We start from the raw sequence: 15,884 nt of genomic DNA, 5'->3' as shown, positions 1-15,884 counted from the left end.
AATAAGCATAGCTGCAGCAGGTACTTTCTTGTATTCATTTAAATGTGTATATTCCCTGCTCCGCCTGCAATGCAGGAAACCTTGGTTCAATCCCTGGGTCGGGAAGACCCGCTGGAGAAGGGAATGTCTGCTTACCCATTCCAGTAGAATTCTATGGACGGAGGAACCTGGTGGGCTACAGTCCATGAGGTCACAAAGAGTCAGACAGAACTAACACTTAATATATTATCTAAAAGGATATGCAAAAAATTACTGAAGTTTTGGTATTTTGTTTTTTGTTTTATTTTGTGTTGCCGCTCCCCTACCAAACTGGTGATCCAGCATGGGAAAGAAAATGCTTTTTTATACATTAATTTATTGTCTGAACTTTACTTTTTACCATAATTGTTTCCATTTGCAATGAAATAAAATGTAATCTAAATCTTAAAATGGTTGCAAAAAGCACTTGATTTAAAACTGATTCATTTATTAAGGAATGAATTAAACTGTTTTTAAATTAATTAAATTATTTAATTCAACTATTTAAAATTATTAATTTATTAATAATAAAATAACATGAAAATTTACTTTCAAAAACCCCTTGCTATGGTCTGAATGAATATTTGTCTTCCTCCATAATTTTTTAGTTTAAAGTTTGATTTATTTCAGGATCTTGTCTTCTCCTTATTTGTATTTAAATGGTAATCAAATAAAGGTTACAGCGGTATAGGGAATCTCCTCTCATAAAGTGAATATACAAGTCTAGCACTGTTTTTAATTGACAACATTGCACTAATTGGCTCATTATGGCCCACAAGCTTATCTATGAACCAAAGCATGTAATAATCTGGCCAGTTTGGGCCATGTGCCCAGTGCTGTTGTGGCGGATAGAGAGGAAATAGGAAGTAGGGTTACAGAATTAACTCCATCAGGTGAAGAAAACAAAAGAGTCTGAGCCAATTAAAATTAAAATAATAACACTATAGTTACACTAAATAAATTCATGACAGGTCCCTTACCAGGGTAAATGTCATACAGACCCCTTGACTTAAAAACTATAGTCAATATTCTTTTCATCAATGAAATTAATATAGCAATAGAATAATATGTGAAAATAACAGTTAACAAATGCTGAGACATAGAATGTTCGATTTTTGTTTTTATTTGACTGTAGCTAATTAAATTAGCAGCTTTCATTTTCACAGAGAACTGTTTAGTTTTTCCAATCCTGAGCGACTTCACTTTCACTTTTCACTTTCATGCACTGGAGAAGGAAATGGCAACCCACTCCAGTGTTCTTGCCTGGAGAATCCCAGGGACGGGGGAGCCTGGTGGACTGCCGTCTATGGGGTCGCACAGAGTCGGACACGACTGAAGCGACTTAGCAGTAGCAGCAGCAGCAAGGACATCTAGGAACAGAAATGGAATATAAAAGAGCAAAATTAAATGACCAGATTATAATTATAATACCGAAGAACTCCTTTAAGCACATACACTCGTTAACTAGTCAATTTCCCTTTGAAGTTTTCCGCCCACCCATCTTTCCCTCTGTTATCAACGTTGCAAACATCCTCATTCAATTTCCACCAGCTGTTTTATGCATGTGTAATCATTTCATACCTTGGGGGTAAAGCTTGATCTTTTAACTGAAGGAATAATTATGATTTCAAGTAGCTCTCTTTATTCAGTTAGAATCCTCTGGGTTCAGCCTGGCTTCCACCCTTTGTATGTTTATTGGTACTGGAATTTTGTAAGCTACAGAAAGATTTTGGATCCGATTTCTTCCCTCTTTCCTCACTTCTTCCACCCTTCAACATAGAGCTCTTTCTTTCCACATTAACTTAAGCATGTGACAAATACTGTGTAAGACACCGAAACTGCTTTTAATGTGACCTAATTTTTTGTTCCACATGAGCTGGAAAATTTGACTTCTAAAAAGTAAATTATGTCTTTGAAGTAATGCTGATCCAATTTCCTAAAACATTTGTAATTTTTTAGAATATTTATATTATATATAATATATATAGGAAAATGCAGCTAATTGAAGAACCAGATAAGAACTGTAGCTCTTGATTATTTTTCCATGAAAAATGCATAACTTCAGGGGAAAAGTACATTTTTTGATTCTTGTAAACAACAGCAACTATAGTAATTACTCCTGATGAATAAAGATTATACATTTAAATGGTTTTAATTATTTACATGCATTGTGTTATCAGTATTATAAAGTTCTTGGTATGTTTTTCATGTCAGCTCCACTGAGAGACATCCTTTAATCAATTGTGACTCCTTTGAAATCTCTACCGAGTATACAGTTTTCCTAAAATTGTTTAAAATCAGTTATTCAGATTTGTTATTAGTGGAAAGAATGGCCAGAAGAGAGAAAGGAAAATTTTTCCTGCCTATTGGTAGGATATGCCAAAATCAGTTGAGATATGGAAATTTTCTTAAACTACACATGCTTCCTCTAACCCAGACACATGATAATGATACAAAGCTCCTATGCCTTGAGAAATACTATCTCTACCAGCCACTTTACTGCTAAAAATATATATTTCATTTCTCAAGTTTTTGACATGGTCAGAAGTTTGAGACCTCATTAAATCAGGGAAAAATGTTAAATCAAACTATTTAACAATTAGTGAATAAAACATTCTGATTATTTTTTTTTCTGTATTCACTCCACATTTTCTTAAGATATAGAGTAGCTTTCATTCAAACTTGGCATTCACCTTAAATCATGTACATGGATATTTTCAAGAAAACATCTGGGAATAAATTATTTCTGTTAGAATGGTAAGCATTTTAAATTATCCTCTCATCAAAGTATGCCATAGTCATATTATAAAATTATTTGTTTGCTCAAATCCAATATCCACCATATTATAAGTTCTGGGAGTCTTGGAATAGTGTACATTTTATGTTCCATCCTCAGCATAGTAGACACTCACTGAAATTTTTAAATGAAATAAGACATTTTGGGGTGAAAGATAGATTTTCACAATTTATTTGGATATTGTTTACATCACAGAGTATAATAATAGGTATATTATCCAGAAATTTTGGGAACTTTATCAAAAGGACAACTTAACCTAAATATATATTTTTAAAACACAGCCCACAAGGAGATAATAACCCAATGGAAATAGTAAGAATAAAATAACCAAAGATCAAATAACATTGATCATGCATAAAGTACATACAAAAGATCTTCAAAATATATACTAAGCCAATAATATGGCACAACAACATAAAAAAAAAGTGTTTCCAGAAATATTTATCAGTAGATGGCAGAAACATATTCTTTTCCTCAAATTTAAGTTATTTTTATAGAAATTAAACATGAAAGCCACAATACTTACCTGATAGAGTTAATTTGTCAATACTTTAATATAATCAAAGATCATTTCCACTTAAATGTATCAGAATATATTAAAATATTTTATTAAATATTATCATTTGTTACCACAGTTTTTCAAGCATGATGTCCAGAAGCTTACTGCTAAGTCGAGGAAGAACTGTTTCTGTCATCAGAGTGGCAGTAAACAAGCAATACAAAATTACAGTTGTGTAAACAAGCTCGAGATGAATGATTCACACACTGTTTTCCTTTCATTGGCCCCTTCCCCAGGTCAAATGACCCTTTAGACCACCTACTCTCAATCTCACCACACACAGACACATAGCTCTTATGGTTTTCTTAGGTTTCCCGCCAGCCACACCAACACACAAACTTGATTTTTTTATTTAAAATTACCAAAAAATGAAAAATAGAAGAACCAACTAACAGAAAGAAAGAAAGGAAAACTCCAGCACCTCATGTGTTCTTCTCCAAGATGCTGACAACCATTTACCTAACTCATGTAATGCTGCAAATTTAGTCTAAATCAATGTAGGTGATTATAGAAAGAAACACCAACACTATTCTGATTCTCAAAATGCTATTTCATTTTTCTTTGTAAATCAATAAAATTGACTCATTCCCCCAAAAATACTGCAGCATTGGTATCTATGATTTGGTATTTCTCAGCAATTTAGCACTTTAAACAAGACCACAACTCTGAAACTCTTCATCTTTAGTGATGTTTTCTGAAAAGCTAAGTGAATCTTTGAACTAAAAATGCTTTTTTTTTTTTTTCATTTTACACTTTGTCTCCTACATTCATTATTTTCCCTTAAAATCTTTCTTCTCTTTTTACAAAGGGGAATTGCTTATCATTTGCCTTAATTTGTACTTCTAACATTGAAGTTTAAACAAAAAATGGAGCAATTTTACTTAAAGAACATGTATTTGGAAGCTAAATAAACATACATTTATTAGTACATTGTCTTGATTTAATAATGGATATGTTAAATTTCATTAGACTATGAACTTTTTTCAAGCTCGCTACATTTAATAAAGCATTTTGCTTAGAATCCACAGATCTGTGTTTTATGGAAGATTTTTTAAAATACCCCATATCTGTTTTATAGCTATGAAATAATCTTGCTGTTTTTAAATTGGTGCTTTCAAAATGCATTTTATCCTTAAAGTTAGAGAATCAGCAACAATTAGTTTATTTTACAAAGCTCTTTGAGTACTCTAAAGGATTTCCTCCAAAAGCAGACAAAAACTAGAGGTGGTAGTGAGTATATCCACATGTAAAGAAGAGACATCAAAAGAAAAAAACCATAAAACAAAGATCTCTCTAGACCAGAAGATGTTTCCTGTTTCCGATCTTAGATGTGTTAAAGTTTTACAGATCATTTTCCCCAAAATGTCCCTTATTTAGTATTTTTCCAAGTCATATTTTGGAAGAGAAATAAGTCAGACTTTATTAACTACAAAAATCAGATAGTTTGCACTACTTGTCATTCTTTCAGTAAATTTACAAATACTAAACAATTTCTGTGGCTACCACTGAGAAAATGTGGTTTTTAAAAGATTCATGGAAAGAAAATGTGTTATAAAATGCCCCATGACAAATTAGAAAAAAATAAGTGTGCTAAAAGAGAGACAGTCTAAACCACCAATTTGGGGTGTCACAGGAGTCCATTCCGTTTGTAAAGAAACGTGACAAGCATTTCCTCAGAGACATAACTAGACAGAAAAATGGATGTTAAACAAAGAAAAAGTCAATTGGAAGCAGAATAGAGAAAGCGAAGCTAGCCTAGTTGGGCCATTAAGTTTAGGGGAAAAAAAAAGAAAAGCAAGGAGTATTAAGATAAATATATGTAATATTTATATCCAAAGTAGAAAAGTTATTTAATAATAATGCCAATATTTGAGATGAATTTTTAGAGTATTCAATATTTCATTTCATGAAAGGAAAAAACAAGTACAAAAGGGAATTGATTGTTCAAAACCCTTTGAAATTTTCAGTTTTATTCCATTATAGAGGAACCTCAGAAACTAGTTTAATGAGAGAAAGGGACAGAGTTGTGCTTTGGGTCTTCTATAGGTATTCTTTACTAAATATATAGATTATCATTTATATGACAATACATGTCTACATGTTAATTTTCCATGTCAGCTACATGAGTTAATATGGAGACATATGAAGGTAGGACATTAAATTAAAAATTATGTATTTTATCCAAAAGGAGAAAAATATGTATAATAATTTGGGAGGCAGGAGCTGCCTACTATATATAATTTTGAATTGAATTAAGTCATCTGTGTATGCTGTACTTATTTAAATAAATTTAACACTTTCCCAATATTAATATAACTCATGCCTATAAAGAAAAACTAGAGAACATGAGAAACATTTAAAATTTTTAAAAATTATTACCCAAAGAAAATAACTCATAAAAAGATAATGTGTTTGTCTAGTCTCTTTTTTTTTATGTAGTTCATTATTGTTCATTTTTTGGCTTTGTTCTAATATTGTTTTTCTTTTTCTACTGGCTATCATGTATAACTAGTTTTTTTCTTTTCACTAAAAAAACTTCTATCATAAACTTTTTTCATATTAGTATAAATGAGCATAGAGAGCACTTTCAGTCATAATATAATCATGTGAAAATAGAATATTATACTTATTCTCTTGTTTATATATTTTGCTTAATATTTAAGATTTTAGTTTGGTATGAAACTCTGTTCAACTTAAAATAGACTATAATAGCTATAAAATGTGATATGTAAACCTCATGGTAATCACAAAAAAGCCTGTAGTAGAATCACAAAAGATAATGCTACAAAAAACTGTCAAATAATAAAGGAAGACAGCAAAAGAGTAAAAAGAATATGAAAAGTAGTCAGAAAACAAATTGGAGCACAATGATAGAATAACTTTTAATCTAAAGAGGATTTCACAGAGATATTTTATTATCAAGCTCTTGAAAATCAAAACGAAGATTTTAAAGCGGCAAGGGAAAAGTGAATTGCCACACGCAAGGTCACATACAAAGCAAATTGTCACATAAATCCATAGGGCGTCAACAGGTGTCTCAGCAGAATCCTTACAGGCCCGAAGATGATATATTCAAAGTGCTTGAAGGAAAAAGACTGCCAACCACAAATACTTTGCCCAAAAAAGCCATCATCCAGAAAAGAAGAGAGGGAAAGACTTTCCCAGACATAAATCTATGGCTGATTCATATTGATGTTTGGCAGAAGCCAACACAATACTGTAAAGCACTTATCCTTCAATCAAAAATAAATTAAAAAAAGAAAACTTTCCCAGACTAAAAAGAAAAAAAGCAAAGAAGATTCATCACCACTAAACCTGCCTTATAAAATATTCTAAAGCTATTTCTTCAAGCTGAAATGAAAGGAAGCTAGTTAATAACATGAAGACAAATATAAATATAATACTTGCTGGTTTTATTAAGTATATGGTCAAAATCAGAATACTCTAACACCGTAATGGTGGTGTGTAAATCACCCACTTGACCTTGAAGGATATACAGAGGCTGAAAATGAAGGGATGGTAAAAATATTCCATGCAACTGGAACCAAAATAAAGCAGTATTTACATTTATATCAGACCAAGTTTAGACCTTAAGTCAAAACTGTAACAAAAAAGACAAAAATTATTATATAAACAGTTACTAATTCAAGAAGATATTATAATTGTAAATACACACCTGGGTGTGTGAGAGAGAAGTTAAGAATAACTCCAAGATTTCAGCAAACGTAAAAAAGGGGATAACATTCACTGAGATACAGACCATGTAAAAGCAGAATTTTCCAGGGAAGGATGGGTTGGAGTGGGGGTTGGACGGCAAGATCAGGAGTTCAGTTCAAAAATAAGCTATAAATTAGGCATCCAAGAGAAGATTTAAGGTAAGCATTTGGATACATGAATCTGAAATTCAGGAAACGTGTGGACTGGAAATATAAATGTGAGAGTCACTGGAATATAAATAGCTTTTAAAACTCTGAGATCATCAAAGAAGTGATGATAGATAGGGGAGAATTCTAAAGACCATGCCCTGGAGACACTCCAGTGTTAAGAAGTTGGGTAGGATAAAAAAGACTAGGTAGAAGATCATCTAAAGAAGTGGTTTAAAGAAAACCACTTCTAAAAAAGTGGTTTCTAAAGAAACCACTGTTACTCTTACTTAGAAGAGAGAATGGGAAATGGATACAGACCACTCTTTGTGGAGATATTACTGAAGGGGACTCGAGAAATGATGCAGAAGTTTGTGAGCAAATTATTGAGAAGAGTAGTTTTCAGTTTGTTTAAGATTTTGAAAACAACAGCATGTCTTCATGCACAGGAGAACGATTTGTTAGAAGAAAAGTCCGTTACTTAAGAGAGAGTAAAGAAGTGATGAGTAACACCATGGAGGCAGAGTTGAGCAGATGAGATGTGGTCCCCAGATGGGGAGCTGATTTAGAAAGGAGCAGAGTTGGACACGACTTAATGAGTGGAGAGTTCTCCTATATTAACGGGCAAAAAAAGTCAGAACATATGCTAGAAGGAGGGTAATGTGTCACTGGGAACTTGTGGAATTTGGTTTCTGGTTGCTTTTATTTCCTCACTAAAATATTTGGGGACAGCATCATCAGCTAAAAGTGAGAATAGGAAAAGAGTTGTTTTGGGTTTGAGGTTTGTGGCCACAATTTGAAGTTAGTATCAATACAATCTACTTGGCTGAGAGATTTAATCCGGCTTTCTTCTGCAACTTGTATTATTTATATTTTACAAATTAATGTTAAGCCATACTTCTTTTCAGGATTTTTTCAAAGTGGTTTTAAAATGGATATCCTTCATCTGTTCTCTCATTCAGTTGATTCTGTGAGCTGACTTTATGATGTTTATAGCTCCATAATATCTTTCTTTTTGAGGTTAACAATCAGAATAGCATCTTGTTCCTTCAAATTTTACAACGAAAGGTAGGGATTGGCAAGATTACTAGAAAATATCCAGAAAGGGCTTGCCATAGTTGCAATAGAAATATCTATTTCTTAGTTGATTCCTTAATTCAGTGTTTCTGTGGGTGTGTATGGGACAGGGATATGTCATAAGTATGTGACACGTGTATGTAATTGCATGTGTTCATGGGTACAATTTTTAAAATCTATGTATCTATATAATTTTACTATGTAGAATCATTCTAGAACTTAATGAATTCCTACTTTGGCTGGAAGTATACTGACCTCTGGAGTGTAGGTGAGGCATAGTATTTCTCTAGTGGAAAACCAAGACCAAAGCAGTCTTCCTTTTATTCTGGTAACCGTCTAATTGCCACAAATTGAATCAAGGAAAGCTCCTTCAAATATATGACATTACATGGGGACTAAGCTCATGAGGCATGGGAAAAAGACCTCATTTGCTGTTTGTTGATTTGCTCTTAAGTTTCACAAAAATTAAATTTAGGAGTTGAACTTTTCTTCCTTTAACTTTAAAATACTGAGGTAGTTTGAGGAAAATATGGTCACAACTTAAATTTTGTGCCAAATGTTAATATTTATTTTATCCTAGGGAGTTTTCTTAGCCAATATTTAAAGAGCACATGTGGTTCTTTGCTGTGGAAAATACTTAATTTATGTTTTTAAAAATTTGAAAATAATAACAACAAAAGTAATCTATCAATCGTGTATTTCTAAGTGCTCAGGCAGGAAAAAAAAGCATAAATAGTTTTACTTTCTTAAATTTTACCCAGCAGTTTTAAAATTCTGTGTTACATTTAATTTTGGCATTATTTGTTTTACCATTTCTTACTCATTAATTTTTTTAGTTGTTTTACTTTCCTTACCTCATTTATTCATTCAAAAAAAAGTAATGATAACATTATTTTAAGTTTGTAATGAAAAGCTGTTATAACCACTACATTTATAATACTTAAATTATTAAATATGTAAAATTTACTCACTCATAATAAAAGTCAGGTTGCAGATAGTGTATAGATTATTATAAAACCAAGTATTTCAAGTTTTCAAGTTAAACTTTAATAAAATGCAAATTAGAATCATACGGTTTTCTACAACAATTTTTGCCCTTCTCTTGTTTAGCTTTTCATTTTAAATATGAAATTTTTCATCTCCAAATGTGCAGAGCTGGGAGAGTCTTTTGATTAGTAAAATCATTTTTATCCCAACTCCATAGTGGGTTGCCATTTCCTTCTCCAATAGTAGAAAGAAACGTAAGTCAACTCAGTTAAGATTTTTAAAAGATTAAGTACACGCTTAGATTAGGTTAATTATATTAAATGTATTATTTTTTCCCCTTTGTTAATTTTTACAATTTTTTGCCGGTGCTGGGTCTTCATTGCTATTCAGGCTTTCTCTAATTGCGGCGAGCAGGGGCTGCTCAACGTTCATTGAGATGTGTGGGCTTCTCATTTCGATAGTTTCTCTTGTTGTAGAGCACTGGCTCCAGGGCGCATGGGCTTCAGTAGTTGCAGTGCATGGGCTCAGTAACTCAGCTTCCAGGCTGTAGAGCACAGGCTCAATAGTTGTGGCTGCTGCTAAGTCACTTCAGTTGTGTCCGACTCTGTGCGACCCCATAGACGGCAGCCCACCAGGCTCCCCCGTCCCTGGGATTTTCCAGGCAAGAACACTGGAGTGGGTTGCCATTTCCTTCTCCAATGCATGAAAGTGAAAAGTGAAAGTGAAGTCGCTCAGTCGTGTCCGACTCTTAGTGACCCCATGGACTGCAACCCACCAGGCTCCTCCATCCATGGGATTTTCCAGGCAAGAGTACTGGAGTGGGGTGCCATTGCCTTCTCCGCAATAGTTGTGGCACATGGGCTTATTTGCTCCAGGGCATGTGGGATCTTTCCAGATCAGAGTCTGAACCCATGTCTCCTGCATTGGCAGGTGAATTCTTTACCACTGAGCTACCAAGGAAGCCCTAAATGTATTCTTGGAAACAATATTTTAAACATGTGGAAATGAAATTTTATATAATGGGAATACCTTCAAAGAAGTATATAATATGCTTAGAAAATATGAAATAGGTAAAACCTCTCCAATGTCCTCTGGATAAGAGATCAATATGTATTTAGGAAATTTACCTCCTTTATTTGAATGGAATTTGGTAAAACAGTTTTATATTCTAGCATATATTTTTTTATAATGATATGTCTATTTATTAAGGCATACAAATATTAAGGCAAGAAATGAGTATTTCTGTATATTAAAGTAATGCATATTACTTCAGTGCATTAAATGCAAAAGGGCTTAAGAGAAACACATAAGCAAATATACCATTTGGGGAAAAGGTAATAGCAAATAATGACAGAAAATAGTTTAGGAATAAGTATGATACTCAGTCATGCATAACAGAGTGTAGAGTTGACTCATCAAGATTCAGTGCTCATTCTACATTCTGCTACCATGTTATGGACACTTTTCTTGACCACTTCTTTCTGCATAAGATCGTGCTGCAATTAATGCTAAAATCCATAAAGGCAGTCTAAAATGGATTAAGAAAAGATTAAAGGGAGAAAGAAAGAAAAAAGCTCACACATTATTTACATTAATAAATATAGGTTAGTGACTAAATTGATCAGTTTTTAAATATTTTATTTCAAGAATTTTAATTTAGAATAAAAAATTTTATTTAAAATTGTATTCACTTTCACAAGCAATTTAAGGAACATCATTTTGTTCTTTAGAAAATAGAAAGTATTAGTTGTTTAGAAATGTCTGACTCTTTGAGACCTCTTGGACAGTAGCCTGCCAAGTTCTTCTGTCCAAGGAATTCTCCAGGCAAGAATACTTGAGTGGGTTGCCATTCCCTTCTCCAGGGTATCTTCCTGACACAGGGATCGAACCCAGGTCTCCTGAATTACACACAGATTCTTTGCCATCTGAGCCACCATTTTAAGCATTGAATTCTTAGAATTTTGATGTGCTATCATAAGTATAAATAATTTAAATAGAAAAGATATCAATAGTTTGGTATAAATACTAGAAATCATATTTGAAAAAAAAGTTAAAGGGTTATTATTTGCATTTTCATGACAAGACCTTCTCCTTAATTAGCCCTAGTGACCTATCTGCTTCAAAGTGATTAAAGTTATTAGAGTAGGAGAGCAAAGGAACATAAAACACTAATATTCAGATTGTTGTTGTTTAGTCACTAAGTTGTGTCCAACTCTTTGTGATCCTGTGAACTGCACCACATGGGCTTTCCTGTCCTTCACCATCTCCCATTAGGCTCCTCTGTCCATGGGATTTCCCAGGCAAGAATATTAGAGTGGGTTCCCATTTCCTTCTCCAAGGGATCTTCCTGACCCAAGGATCAAACCTGGGTCTCCTATTTGGCAGATGTACTCTTTACCACTGATCCACCTGGGAAGCAATACTCAGATTATGATATTACAAATTTGAATTGTTAAGAAGATAGCCTGATTTGAAAGCCAAGAATGACTGAGGAAGAAATGAGTTTTTAAATGTTTTTACCTCCCATTTAACCATTCACGACTCAAACTCTGTGAACTAGATAACAGCAAGAAGCCCTAGGCTGATAGGAAGAAATAAACAGACCCTCAAAATCCTGGACATCACAGGGCAAATACCAGGAGAGGAAGCTGTCAGATTTCTGTCCTAATTTCTCCTCTCTCTTTGGCCTTCAGAAGTAGGTGTGGTCAATTAGTTGATAAGGAAGTTGAGGTTGAGGAGGAGCTCTTGTCCAGTACTCCATTTGGGACACTTAGAGAAGTCTAACTGCGCAAAGCCTGTGCCTCCATGAGGTGGAGCAGTATGGTTAAGGCAAGAAGAAAATGTGCCACCAGCAAATAGAGTCTGGAATGATCTCTCAAGCTTCTCTTGATTCTTACGTGGCAAGAACGAGCTGTGATTGAGTGGAGTGACTTGACCAAAGATCCAGACATAAGAGGTGGCAGGGAGTCTGTGAAACAACAAGGGCTGAGTAAGCAGAGAACTGTTGATTGAGCAAAGAAAAATTGCATTTTGTGTTCATCAACCCCAGATGTCAGCTGCAAATGCCAACAGAAAATCCTTACAAATGATCAGGCCAACCAAATACTACAGCAGACATGGAACACCCACTCTGCAGTGGTCTGAAAACCAGTAAGTATATGATGGATCCAAAGACTCTCCTCTTTGCCCTTGTCTGTTCACAAAAGTCCCCAGATGGCTCCATCCCCAAATTCAGCCTAACACCATCTTTGAGACTATCAAGTGCATGGGAAGAGCGGAAACAACAGAGCCAAGCATTTTCCAGCAACCAAGTATTTTCTTAAAAGACTGTTACAATTACTGGAGTGGATTAAGTTTTAAACCAACTTGGACTAAACGTAGCTTTTTATTTCCAACTAATCATAAGGGACGATGAAGACAGAACTGTTGTAGACAAAATAAAGCAAAGAAGCTGTTTTTTGTTGTTGTTGTTGCTGTTGTTCCTCTGATCAAAATGTGAGCAACAGTGTCATCTCTGTAACATCAATTCAAGTGGACGAAAAAGAAAAAAAAGATGTTGATGTTGCAAAGGTTAAAGATCAGTGAACTACTCTAAATTCAAAAGGAGAACTACAGGGGAACAAATTTGTTTCCTTGGTGATACTGAACACTTTTAAGCATTTTACATAACCCAGTTACCACTGTACACCTAAGGCTAAGAAAGTTTAAGTGACATCCTTGATCACAAGCTTTAAGGTATTGACCTTGATGGTCTTATAAACTGTTCTGCTAGGAGATTATGTGGTACCAATCAATAAGTTTATATTCATATTTGAATTGTTATATCAATTATTATTTAGGTAGATGTGTAATTCATGATCCAGGTTTGGTTATTTAAGGAATATTTTTACATATGGAGTATTTTTCTGTAATAAAGTTTATAGTAGAATAGAGCATCTCTGTCTATGACATGATTCAGAATAAGTAGATGAGTACAGACATGAGAAACTGTAATTGTTAGGAAAATAGGTCTATTAATTATTTTAAGCCAAAAGGACTATAATACTTTTATGAAAGTGAAAGTGAAAGTTGCTCAGTTGTGTCCGACTCCTTGGGATCCCATGGATTATACATTCCATGGAATTCTCCAGGCCAGAATACTGGAGTGGGTAGCCTTTCCCTTCTCTGGGGAATCTTCCCAACCCAGGGATCGAACCCAGGTCTCCTACATTGCAGGCAGATCCTTTACCAGCTGATAAAACTTTTATAAAATTATATAAAAACAAAAAATATAGTTTTCTCTCTCCAAAAGTTGAAACATATCTATAATGGAAGAGGGATGAACAGAATTTATCTGGAAGATCTTTAATTCACTAGACTATTAGGAAGATAACCCATAAGTACACCAAAATTGTAATAGTATAAATCTAATACCCAGACTTCATGGTGGAAATGAATATAATGCTTATTGCCCTTGCTCTATGCTAATAGAAGATTTCAGTTCAGTTCAGTTCAGTCGCCCAGTCACGTCTGACTCTTTGCGACCCCATGAATTGCAGCACGCCAGGCCTCCCTGTCTATCACCAACTCCCGGATTTAAGATCTCACAAAATAGCTCTTGAAATATTATTCATTTATTGAATCCTATCTCACCTTTAAAAGATTTCTTAAGTGGCCCTGCCAACACATTTCTATTGTTAGGTTGTTGTGTTAGTTGCTCGGCCGTGTCTGACTCTGCGACCCCATGGTAGCCCGCGACCCCGTGGTAGCCCGCCAGGCTCCTCTGTCCATGGGATTTCCCAGGCAAGAATACTGGAGTGGGTTGCCATGTCCTTCTCCAGGGGATGTTCCCTAGACAGTGGCCAAGCCCAGGTCTCCTGCATTGCAGGCAGATTCTTTACCATTTGAGCCACCATGAAATAGTGGCTTATTGTTGGAGGGGGTCCCTATTTTACAGTATAATTTATTTGTTATTATTATTGACTGCCTCATAATAAAATGTGTGTGTGCTGGGGCATGCACACACATACCTTTAAAACAGTAGGCACCTAATAAAAGTATTTTATAATAATATAATAACAACTATAGTAGCTATGATGACAGAGAGTGAGATGGTTGGATGGCATCACTGACTCACTGGACATGAGTTTGAGCAAGCTCCAGGAGATGGTGAAGGACAGGGAAGCCTGGCATGCTACATTCCATGGTGTTGCAGAGTCAGACGTGACTGAGAGACTGAATAACAAACAGCTGGAATACATATGTTTAGGAGAAAATAAAAATTATGTGCTTAGCTAAATTTATGGATGAAGAAGAATCCAAGCAAATTTTAAACTGGCCATAGCATTCAGAGCAATCTAGACATTTGTTGTTCTTGAGTCACTAAGTCATGTCTGACTCTTTTGCAACCCCATGCATTGTAGCCCGCCAGGCTTCTCTGTCCATGGGATTTTTCAGGCAAGAATACTGGAGTGGGTTGCCATTTTCTCCTCCAGGGGGTCTTCCCAGCCCAGGAATCAAACCCAAGTCTTCTGCATCAGCAAACAGTTTCTTTACCACTGAGCCATCAGGGAAGCTCCGATCTGGGCATAGGTCAATGTGACTCTGGGAAGAGTGAATAATTTCAGTTGAAAGAGTGTCTCCTACAAATTTTCTGCTAATTTTAACTGTATTCAATGTGTATACTACACTTCTTTACTGTCTGAGCCAGAAAGGAATCCTGTATACTAGGCTACTGTTATTGAATTCTTTCAAATCTAAAAAGGTAAGGCACAAACTGAATTATTCAATTTGTTATTCAATTTTCAACAAGTTGTTCCTTTTGTTCAATTATTCTGAATGTTCAGTTATTCTGAACTGAATGTTCAATTTGTCTTATAAAAAGTTACATAAGACAAGATTGAGATTTCTCAAAGCTAGGGATTTTGGAAATTAAGTCATCTGAAAACAAGTTGGAAGTATATGAAAGCTATGCTTTTTCATAGGAAAAATATTTAGTAAAATAACTGGAATAAACAAAATGATATTAGGAAAAAACCTATTATCTATGCTAGAAAAATAACTCATCAGTTCAGTTCAGTCGCTCAGCCGTGTCCAACTCTTTGCAACCCCATGAATTGCAGCACGCCAGGCCTCCCTGTCCATCACCAACTCCCGGAGTTCACTCAAACTCATGTGCATCAAGTCCGTGATGCCATCCAGCCATCTCATCCTCTGTCGTCCCCTTCTCCTCCTGCCCCCAATCCCTCCCAGCATCAGAGTCTTTTCCAATGAGTCAACTCTTTGCGTGATAGTTTGTTAAAAAAAAAGATTATTTTCCAATTCAGGTATACTTATTTATTCTCAATTCTTTCATAAAAGTAAAGAGACCTGACTTCAGATGAAAGAGAATATGTAATGAAATATTGCTTCTGCTCTAAATTGAACTCTGATGTAATTAGAAAGTCAAGTGTAAAATTTTTTGCATTGAAACTTTGGTAATTAAATTCAAGTTCTGATGTCTTCACTGGGTGGCCTTGAGGAAATAACTTAGCCTTCTGTTTGTTCCAAAGTCAGCAAAACCAAGGTATTAGGTTATTACCAAAGTTGCTCCTGACATTCAATT

Source organism: Bos indicus x Bos taurus, chromosome 17 (assembly GCF_003369695.1).
Source record: "Bos indicus x Bos taurus breed Angus x Brahman F1 hybrid chromosome 17, Bos_hybrid_MaternalHap_v2.0, whole genome shotgun sequence".
In the NCBI taxonomy this organism is placed as follows: domain Eukaryota; kingdom Metazoa; phylum Chordata; class Mammalia; order Artiodactyla; family Bovidae; genus Bos; species Bos indicus x Bos taurus.
Note: the sequence above shows the minus strand (reverse complement) of the source record.